Here is a 9,103-nt window from a genome sequence, read left to right as displayed (position 1 = left end):
TTCAAAGTAACAAAGGCTTTATTTCACATCCGCAGAACACCCTACCAAGGGACACATGGAGGCAAAAGGTTTACCCAAGTCCAAAAGGAGACCACACAAATATTTGTACAATGGCTCTTTTGAGGTTTCCCAACTGAACACACCATACCATGCTTGCAGAATTCCATGCAAATGACTTGGGGATCCATGATATGTGCTCATCCTGTTCTTACTTTTCTCTGGACATCTATTTCTGGTCCCTGTGTGAGCTCTTGTACAAGGTGAAATTCATCTGGGAGTCTGGCCAGCTGGTGATCCCTTTGGATGATGGTGTCATCCAAAGCATGACAGAAGGGATGAGGAACATCACAGTCTAAGCACGTAGCATTTGGAAGGGTTAAAACAAAGAGTCTTAGAGTTGCGTTTGTAAAAAGAAAAAACTGCATTTCCTTCAGTCCCTTAAGAAGAAATCTGTTAAATTTGGTCAATTTCCTCTCCAAAATGTCAACAGGCAGTTCCCTGAATAAGACCAAATCACCTGCACCAGTGCCATAGGGACAGAATAGTTCTTGCTGGGTCCTATAGATCCTGTGGGTATGAGACTGGCAAGGCAGGGATCATCAGTTTGCAGCCAGTTCTGCTAGCTTGAGTCTTCCTCCCAACACAGGGGACTGTGAAGAAGCCAGAATAGCTGGAATCCTGTGAGATCCAGCCATAAAGCTAGTATCTGTGGTTTGAGTAGCATTAGTTATTGTGAAGACAAATGGGCAAATTCATAACTGAATACAGAATGCATTAAACTGACAAGATTAAGGATATGTTAGAGAGTAGCTCTTCTGTCTTTCATTACATCTGGGTCCTATTCCCATCTGCAGCTTTGATCATCACCTTCACAACAGTCCAGAAACCTGCCAGAGCCATCAAACTGGTTTCAGTGAAACCATCCCTGCTGTGCTAGCTTTCCTTTGCCCCAGCAGGCTGTGCAAGAGCCCTCGCTGGCCCAGAGCCAGGCAGAAGTTTGTCCCTAACTACCTGAAAAATTGCAAATTTTAATCCTACATAAAAAGTGAGAGTCATCCTAACTTAAAGTCCTCTCCAAAGCGATCCAAAGCTGCCAGCACTAACTAAGACAAGAAGGTAATGTTAAGATTGTGCACTGGCCACAAGGACAGAAGAAAGCAATTTGTCAGGAGTTACTCCATTGGGTTCCTAGAGCAAGAAGGGGGCGGGTTTGCCAGCAGTTCATAAGGGGAATGTGAAGGCTGGGGTTACAGCTAGGATTTGCTCGAAGATCAGAAGCATAGAGTGAAAGCCGTCAAAAAGCAGACCCAGTAGAGGCAAAGGGCCAGTAACTCATTGTGAGCCCACCATGATCCCCAAGCCAGGCATGAATTGAGGCAGGGGCTGAAGGTTTAACATTAGCCTTCCAAACTTCAAATCCAGCAATGAGAGGAAGGGAGATAGAGCTGGCAGAGATGAATGTCCCACAGCATCATCAAGTATGGAGATGGATGTTTGGGATGGTGTACAAAGTAAGAATTACATGTGAGTGCAGCATAAGAGTTTAAAAAGCATGAGGAAAAAGCTAAATTTATGGCCTAATGCCTCTGTGTTGGGGCAGCTGTTGGGCCACCGTCTGGTAGCAGGAGTGCCCAGGGAGAGCCAAGGAGGTGCCACCACTATTGGATTGAGCATGCTGTGGTCTACAAACATCAGCTCTGGAAGAAAAAGGCTTTTCCCAAAGACTCACAGCATAAAGTCACTAATCAGTGAAATTTAAATGCATCCTTGGCAAGAATATTCATATTTTGTAGGCATTGCAAGAAAGATTAGATGAATCAAGAGAAAGAATGATATAATAGGATTGTAAATTTAAAAGCTATTCCCATATTAAAACTTTCTAGCTGATAACCACTGGTCTAATTAGCTGATTCATCTGATTTTCTTTTTCATGGTATGGACAGAGTCTTACAGGCTGAGACTTTCCCTTGCCCATAAACGTGTTAGCACTGTTCTAACAAACTCAGATGAAGGAGAGGAGAGCAGGAAGCCCTTAAATAAGCCTTGCCACAGTAGAAGTAGCAACATGGTCTTCTCTTTACATGGCTGGAGCAGGAAGGCAGACAGTTAAATGCTCTCTGGAGCTCTGAGCCAAACTTTCCTTATTGAACAATTAGATTAGAAAGACTGAGAGTCTCCTGGTAACTGATACCTTGGCTGTGTTTGTTGAGCAGTGATAACACGTGTCATCAGCTGCAAAACCACAGGAACCAGCAGCACTCCTTACTTACATCCTGTGCTAACAAAGCAGGGGAGCTCAGGGCAGAAGAGGCCTCCAGGACAGGAGGGAGATGCCAGAGATGTGTGTGATGGGGAGCAGCATTCCATGGGATTTAGAGGCAGCTCTGTGGAAATATTTTGAATGTAAAGCAGAAGCCGTAAGTCTTCAAGGGCATATCTCACAGCTACCACAGGACAGTATTTTATAAGATTTTTTTCCCCATTGCGGAAGTGTCCATTCAGAAAACAGATTTTTTTTTCATATGTCCAGTTGATTTCAGTAAATCTCCTCTTTTAGAAAATTATTATTCTAAAATCTTGGACCTGTCCTCCTTTTTGTTTTTCAACACAAATTGCCCAAACCTACAGATAACAGAAATATTCTTGCCTCCTACCTCCTCAGCATCAATCAAAATCCCTCTTTTGTACAAAGCTGCCTCACTACACAGATTAGAGGTCCAAGGCACTGGCAGAAAAACGGTGCCTCTCAGTGTACCTCTTTACTATCAACCCATACTTCTGGAATGAAGATGTAATGTCTGAGGCTCACTGAACTGTGATCAATCCATTTTAAAGAACAGTTTACCTGCAATGGGCCAGGAGCAAATATGGTATGAGAAAAGGAAGTTGTGCAGAGATTCAATGGATGTAGCAGAAAATGTGTGACTTGTTCCTTTCTCTGTCAGGATAGATGGTACAGGGTGTCAGCCATGTCATCCTTCCTCCTACATCTTCTTAACAATAGAGGAGCACCTCTCTCTTGAGAGTTTATGTATCTCAGCTGTGCTGGGGTTACTTCAAAAACTCTGTAGGTTCCTCATGTTCTCCTCATGGTGTCTACCAGGTCTGCATCTAGCTTGCTGCTTTTCTTTTGGAGCTGAAAGAATCAAAGACTGTGTTAACAATGTGGGTCACATATCGTGCACAGCATCCTCACACTTAGCAGGCTGTGTATGTGCTATGAATCCTGAATGACAGAACCCAGGCAAAATTCCCATTTCTAGGATGTACATAGGATGTAGAGAGGGTGACCAACCATGCCAGGGCTTTCTTCAAGACTCAACACTTTTCAGATAAGTGGCAACACACCTTTATTTATTCTTAGGAGTTTAAAAGGAAGGAGCTTCCCTCATTCACTGCATCCTTAATGCCAGATCTCTTTCCCTTCTTTTCCTGCTTTTGTTAGCATGAAGAAACCTGAAAGCAATCACTGATACTTCAGAGACACAGGTATCTATGTGCTAGGCTCTAACGTGCTGTGAAATATTTGGGCTCAGCCTGTTTTGTAGAACCAAGCTTGAAATGTGGGTCTCACATGTGAATTGCAGGAGCCTGGGAAGGGGCTGGCTGGTTTTGAAGTGTTGTATTTTATACACAAATATGGCTGTGTCCTGCTAGGGCCACACTGTGAAGATTGTCCGCAAGATCCTCAGTTCCACTAAAAGTCAGTTGTGATTTTCAAACCTTCCTGAAGCTAAAGAACATATTACAGCAGACACAGTTAGACAAGATAGAAGTTGATATACCCTAGCATCTTCTCAGACCTTCCCCAAGCTGAAAACTTGTCTCAGACTTTCATAAGGACCGTATTTACCTGCAAAAAATGAAGTCTTACATATCTCAGGATGCTCTGAAGGAATTGGCTCATTGTCAGTTATACTGGGAAATAGTGTGAACATATGGGCTGCTTCAGAGCAAACATGGCTGTGGTCCCAGCACAAGGCACTGCAGAAAATGGTACAACATTTCTACAGTGAGATTTTCCCTGCCAAGACAATGGTGAAATAGGTCTCCATGGGTGTACTGCCCCTTATTGCTGTATGTCTGTGATGGACAGAAATAATAGCAGATCCCCGGAGCCTGATTCCTTAGTCCCATTGAAATCCTGTGCCTCTTGCTGATGCAAGCATTAGTTGCAGAGGATGCTGCAACTATCAGCGCAGAAACTTTGAACAAATTTTGGAAGGTGACAGCTCCTTCAAGCCCATCTCAGGAGAGAGTAATCAACAGATAGCTTTGAATACATATATCTTTTAAAATAAAAAGCAAAACTCCATAGAACCTGCTGGTTTCTGCCTCTAGCTTGTTTTAGCTCTCCCCTGGTAGTTATATTTCTCAGAATTGCACCTCCAAACAACAAAAAGGCAGTTGTGGACTATTTCACCTGACACATGTAAATGGAGTCACACAGAGGAACATGACAGGATCCACTGAGTGTGAATGTGTGCAGAGATATGCGTCCTTTTAAGTGACATTGCTTGTGCCATGCTACTGGTGCAGGAAATCAGATCAGTTCTGTACAGGAGACAAAATGTGCATCCAGACCTTTCTCTTTCAGGCTCAGAGATGATGTTTTTGGCATAAGTGTCAGCCTATAAGTAAGCAGCTTTTTGGATAGATAGGTCTGACTCAGGTCTTGGCATTCAACCTGTGACTAAAGCACATTTCTATACTAAATTAAACCTTCTTGAAGTTGCAGTAAGGAGGTAGATAAATTCACCTGTAAAATAAGCTCCGTGAAGTGAAGGTGAATGGGGCTCAATTTGCTAACACAGCACCAACTCCCACAAAGACTTGTGCTCCGGCTAAGGGAACAATTTCACGGGCTGAGGCAACAAGAGGTTTATGAAGCAGAAAAGCTTAGGACTACTGCTGCTGTACTCATGGAAATCTTCCAGCATGGGAAGGGACTGGCATGCAGTTGCTGGCTTTGAGGAGCAAAAATACCCTTCCTATTTTATTGCTACAGTGAGCACAGGCAGGCTTGAGTTCAAATGTAGCTGGCTGCAGATCTGCAAGACAGTGCACATTGCTTACAATGTCAGCCTGCTGCAAAGCAAAGCAGTGAGTGCAGCCATAGAGCAGCTGTAGGCTACACTGTGATCTCCAGCCTTGACATGACCATGGTGACTCCAAGAGCTCAGCTGTCTATAAAACTCATAATGTGAGTGATTTTGCTGGAAAAAGAACAGTCTTTGGCGTTGTAGTGGGGTCACCACTGCAAGCAGTCAGGCTGGAATGCAGTTTTTCTGAGACCCAGGGTAGCACTACCTGCATTGAGAGGTAGGGATGCATCACCATCCAAAGGTATGGATCTGGACCACTCTGTATCCATCGTGCTGACCAGGCACTGTGGAATAAAATATCCCTCCGTATGAATGTTCAGTGGCAAGAAGGTTTCAGATGGAAGGAATGGGTTTACGGGGATCATTTATGTCCATACAACAGTTTAGGAGACCTATTTGGTAATCCTTCCTGTTCACTGTTGTATTTTTTACTTAAAGGGAGGAAATCTTGGGATTAGCACAAGTATCCCCTACCATGGCACAAGTTCTTTTCTACCATTCTGGCAATATGTAGACGTAACAGGCAGTGGGGCCAACAACAGCTTCTGGCCGATGGGCATGAGAAGCTCCTTGGTTGCTGCAATGCCAGGACAAGAGCCAAGCAGATTTTGAGGAACAGGATTCCTAGCATCCAGGATTTTGACCACTACAGCTGCCTGCTCCCAACAGCAAGTCTAGGTAAAGGTTCTAACAGAAGCCAGCCTCCTCCTTGGATGTAAATGGCATGGTGTGAACAGAGCTGTACTTGCAGCAGGCTGTTTGCATGAGCAGCCAGTAGGACTGCAGGATTTGTTGTTTCTTCCTCTGAGCACAGAAGAAAGCAAGACACATACAGCAGAGCAGGGAAGCAGCAGAATGTGAGTGTCTGGCCAGAAAAGCACAGGCTTGTTCTGAAGCATTGCTGCACAACATGGCTGCACTGGCTGGTGAAATGCCTCAGCTGTGTACAAACTCATGCTGCTTGTTGTGGATCATTGCAGTCAGGGAAGAAAGGCCCTTAGGGTTTGCCCTAACTGGAAGTGTAGGTAATATTTTTAGCTCACTCTTTCTTCTGCCCTTGGTGCTCAAAGAGTACACCAAGCCAAAGAAATGGCAGTTTTTGAAGACCTCAAAGAGGATTGGATATACAGAGAGCACTGCTTGCTGTGCAGCAGAATTGTTGTTACTGATGGGCACTGCAGCAGTTCCCAAGTTTTCTGCCACAGCAGCTGATGGAAATAGAGTGCTCTGTGCTGCAGGGAGAGAGATGAGCAACACAGCTCCCTCTGGTCTTAAAGTCCACCCATGTGCTCATGCTCAGTGACATTTTTGAGAACAGGAGCCTTTGAGTACAACAGCTGCAATGCTTTGCAAACAGGAGTCAGGGCAGCACAAAGCAAGCTAAATTCTCCCATGGAAATGTTGATTTACAGTGAAGGAAAATGAATTGTGCTCAGACAGGGTGCTGGGAAATGATGCATGCTGAATTGTGACTATAAAGCAAATCCATCTGGAAATGCTCTCAGCCACATCTCCAGCCCACTGAAGTAAGACTTCTTCCTTCCTCGGCTTCTCTAATGCTATGCCCGTCTTGTATTCCTAAGAATAAAAGGAGCCTTTTTACATACATTGGTGGGAGAGGGGGAATCTCCAAGCTATGGGGACACTGCACACACATCAAGTGCCACGTAGTGTTCACTTCCAACTCAGACTTCTCTCCTACAGAGGAGAGACAACATTTTGTTTTCTGTTTGTTAAAGAAATGCAAATGGATGATCAGCAAGGGAGTCAGGAGAAGTAATAAGCTATATAAAATGAAGAAAAAAGATGCTTTGAGTAAAAAACATATCAAAGCTTTAGTGCAAAGTTTCTCTTATCTCTTTCACAGGTCAATCAGGAGAGATAAGAAATCTGTCTTCATTTGTCACAAATACTGATTTTGCTTGGGGAGCTCAAGCCCAGAGACAGGAGGCTTGATGCTCTTGGATGCTCTTCATGAAATGTGGAGTAGTTGATGGATCCCCTAAGTTTCTCAGGGTCAGCAGCAGAAAATTGCTGTCTAGGATGACAGAGTGGTTTTGCAGCATAGCAGCTCTGTAAATCTACTTCAGCCACCTCTTACATCACCCTCTGTGCATCCTTACTCTATTCACTTGTTGTATATTTTCCTTTTCCCTTGATCTGTCATCAGGTTTCCCCTTTTCCGCACATTTCCATTACTGCCTGTCTGCTTTTTTTTTTAATACTCCTAAGCCTACATCTCCCTTTTTTTTTTTTCTTTTCCTATTTTTCTCTTAGTTTCTATGAGGTTTTCAGCAACTTCTCTCTGTGCCCCTCTCACTCACCACTGGGGACCAGCTGGACCTAGGTGATGCTGGCAGGTCTCGGATGTGAGTTGCCATGGCAAAAACCCAGCTCCAACCAGTGACTGTACCATTGCAATGCTCCAGCTCTGTCTAGGTAAAAACAGCCCTGGGAGAGAGGTGAGCAGCCCCACTGACACCTTGCATAGTGCTTAGCCTCTACATGGGAGCACAAGCCCTACAGTACTCCTCATTTAAGGGCAATTTAAAAAAAATCCCGACACTGAATATCTCACAGGCCATGCAGGAATACTGCCAAGCTGTGGGAGTGAGGAAATGTTATCACCCCCACTTCACAGACAGAGAGTTCACACATCGCACTGAGCCAAACTAGAAGCTGTACGGTGCGACTGTCTGTCAGAAGCTGTGGGATGTTTGCAATTCAGATTATTCCCATAGTCCTTTCAGCTCCCATGGCTGTATTATTATTATTGCTGCTGTAAGTATTATTATTAAGCATCGGGAAGAAAGAAAAGGAAACAGCAACCATACCCTTGCCATCCCATTAATCCCAGCCAATCCTTTCAGTAGATACCAGGTTTCAGTCTTTCCTGCTGAGCAACATAATACAAGCTACTCTCTAGCTGCTCAATGTATCTGATCCTACCAGGCATTTCTGTGGCTAAGGATCAGCGAAGCAGGCTGCTCCCCTCGCTGTGGGCAGCGCCTCAGTGGGTTTCATCTCACTAGGACACTTGAAGCCTTGCTGCTGGAAGTCCCTCCTGCTGGGTTTGAAGAGGTGATAGCCTACAGTTGGAGAAAGTATAGTAGCATTAGAGAAAGCTTTTTGTTCTTTAAACTGACTTGGGCATTTAAATCATTAAGGCAGGAAGGGCTTATTCCAAACAGCTAGAGGATTAGTGGGAATTACAGGATACTCTCTGGTCTAATACTCTCCCTTTTTGCTTCGGCTTTTTTGTATCAAGTGAAGCAAGAAGGATGCCACCCTCATAAGAAAGAAGGTCACTGCCCCTGTGAGGGTCGTAGACACAGCCATGAGAAAGGAGGTCACAGCCATGTCCATAGCCACATGAAAAATCATGAGAAGGGAGAAGGTTGCTATCACTCCCCTGGCCATATGCATAGCCATGAGAAAAGCTCAGGCCATTCCCAGCACAAGTAATGTCATGGACATTCACATGGGTCTGCAGTACTGATAACCAGTGTTAGCAGATCTGACCTCCTGGTGTTCTTCTAGCTTTCAACTCAGTTATTTCAAAGCTACCATCTATTTAAACAAACTTAATTCTGCTAAAATCCAGATAGTGAACTTCTGCACTTCAACATGCTGCCCTGCACCTGTGATATGAAGTCTAAGAGTGCTTCTGGGAGCTTTCCTACCTTGGGTGAAAGCAGCACAACTCTTCAAGAGACCTGCCACCCTAAGAATGAACTACTCAAACATATAGCCTGCTCTACTCACATTTTAGTGAGGACGCACAGTGAGTTTGGGGCTGGGTGAGGTGCTTTGCTCCATCTTTGAGAACTCCACATTCTTGCGCTGCCCAGAGTTCTTACCTGTACCTTTCTGGCTCAGTCTCCTCCCGAACATGCGGACAGCACCCGAGGGCTCACCCACACCACGCAGCCTCTCCTCCGGCTTCCCCCCTCCCTCCACCCGTCCTCAGCCTCCGCCGGCAGCGCCCCGTGGTCATT

General features: G+C 44.8%; 1 long non-coding RNA gene across 1 annotated transcript; it reads right to left on the bottom strand.

Moving 5' to 3' along the window:
- LOC109367638 lies at positions 1-8,190 on the bottom strand. Its single transcript, XR_004159805.1, has 2 exons — positions 8,055-8,190; positions 1-3,136 (listed from the first exon to the last, which is right to left on the bottom strand). It is a non-coding gene; the product is annotated as an uncharacterized LOC109367638 (long non-coding RNA).
- Between the last annotated feature and the right edge of the window lie 913 nt (positions 8,191-9,103).

This window comes from Meleagris gallopavo, chromosome 5 (assembly GCF_000146605.3).
Source record: "Meleagris gallopavo isolate NT-WF06-2002-E0010 breed Aviagen turkey brand Nicholas breeding stock chromosome 5, Turkey_5.1, whole genome shotgun sequence".
Taxonomy (NCBI): Eukaryota; Metazoa; Chordata; class Aves; order Galliformes; family Phasianidae; genus Meleagris; species Meleagris gallopavo.
The sequence above is the reverse complement of the archived record's forward strand: the minus strand, read 5'-3'. Positions and strand labels throughout refer to the sequence as shown.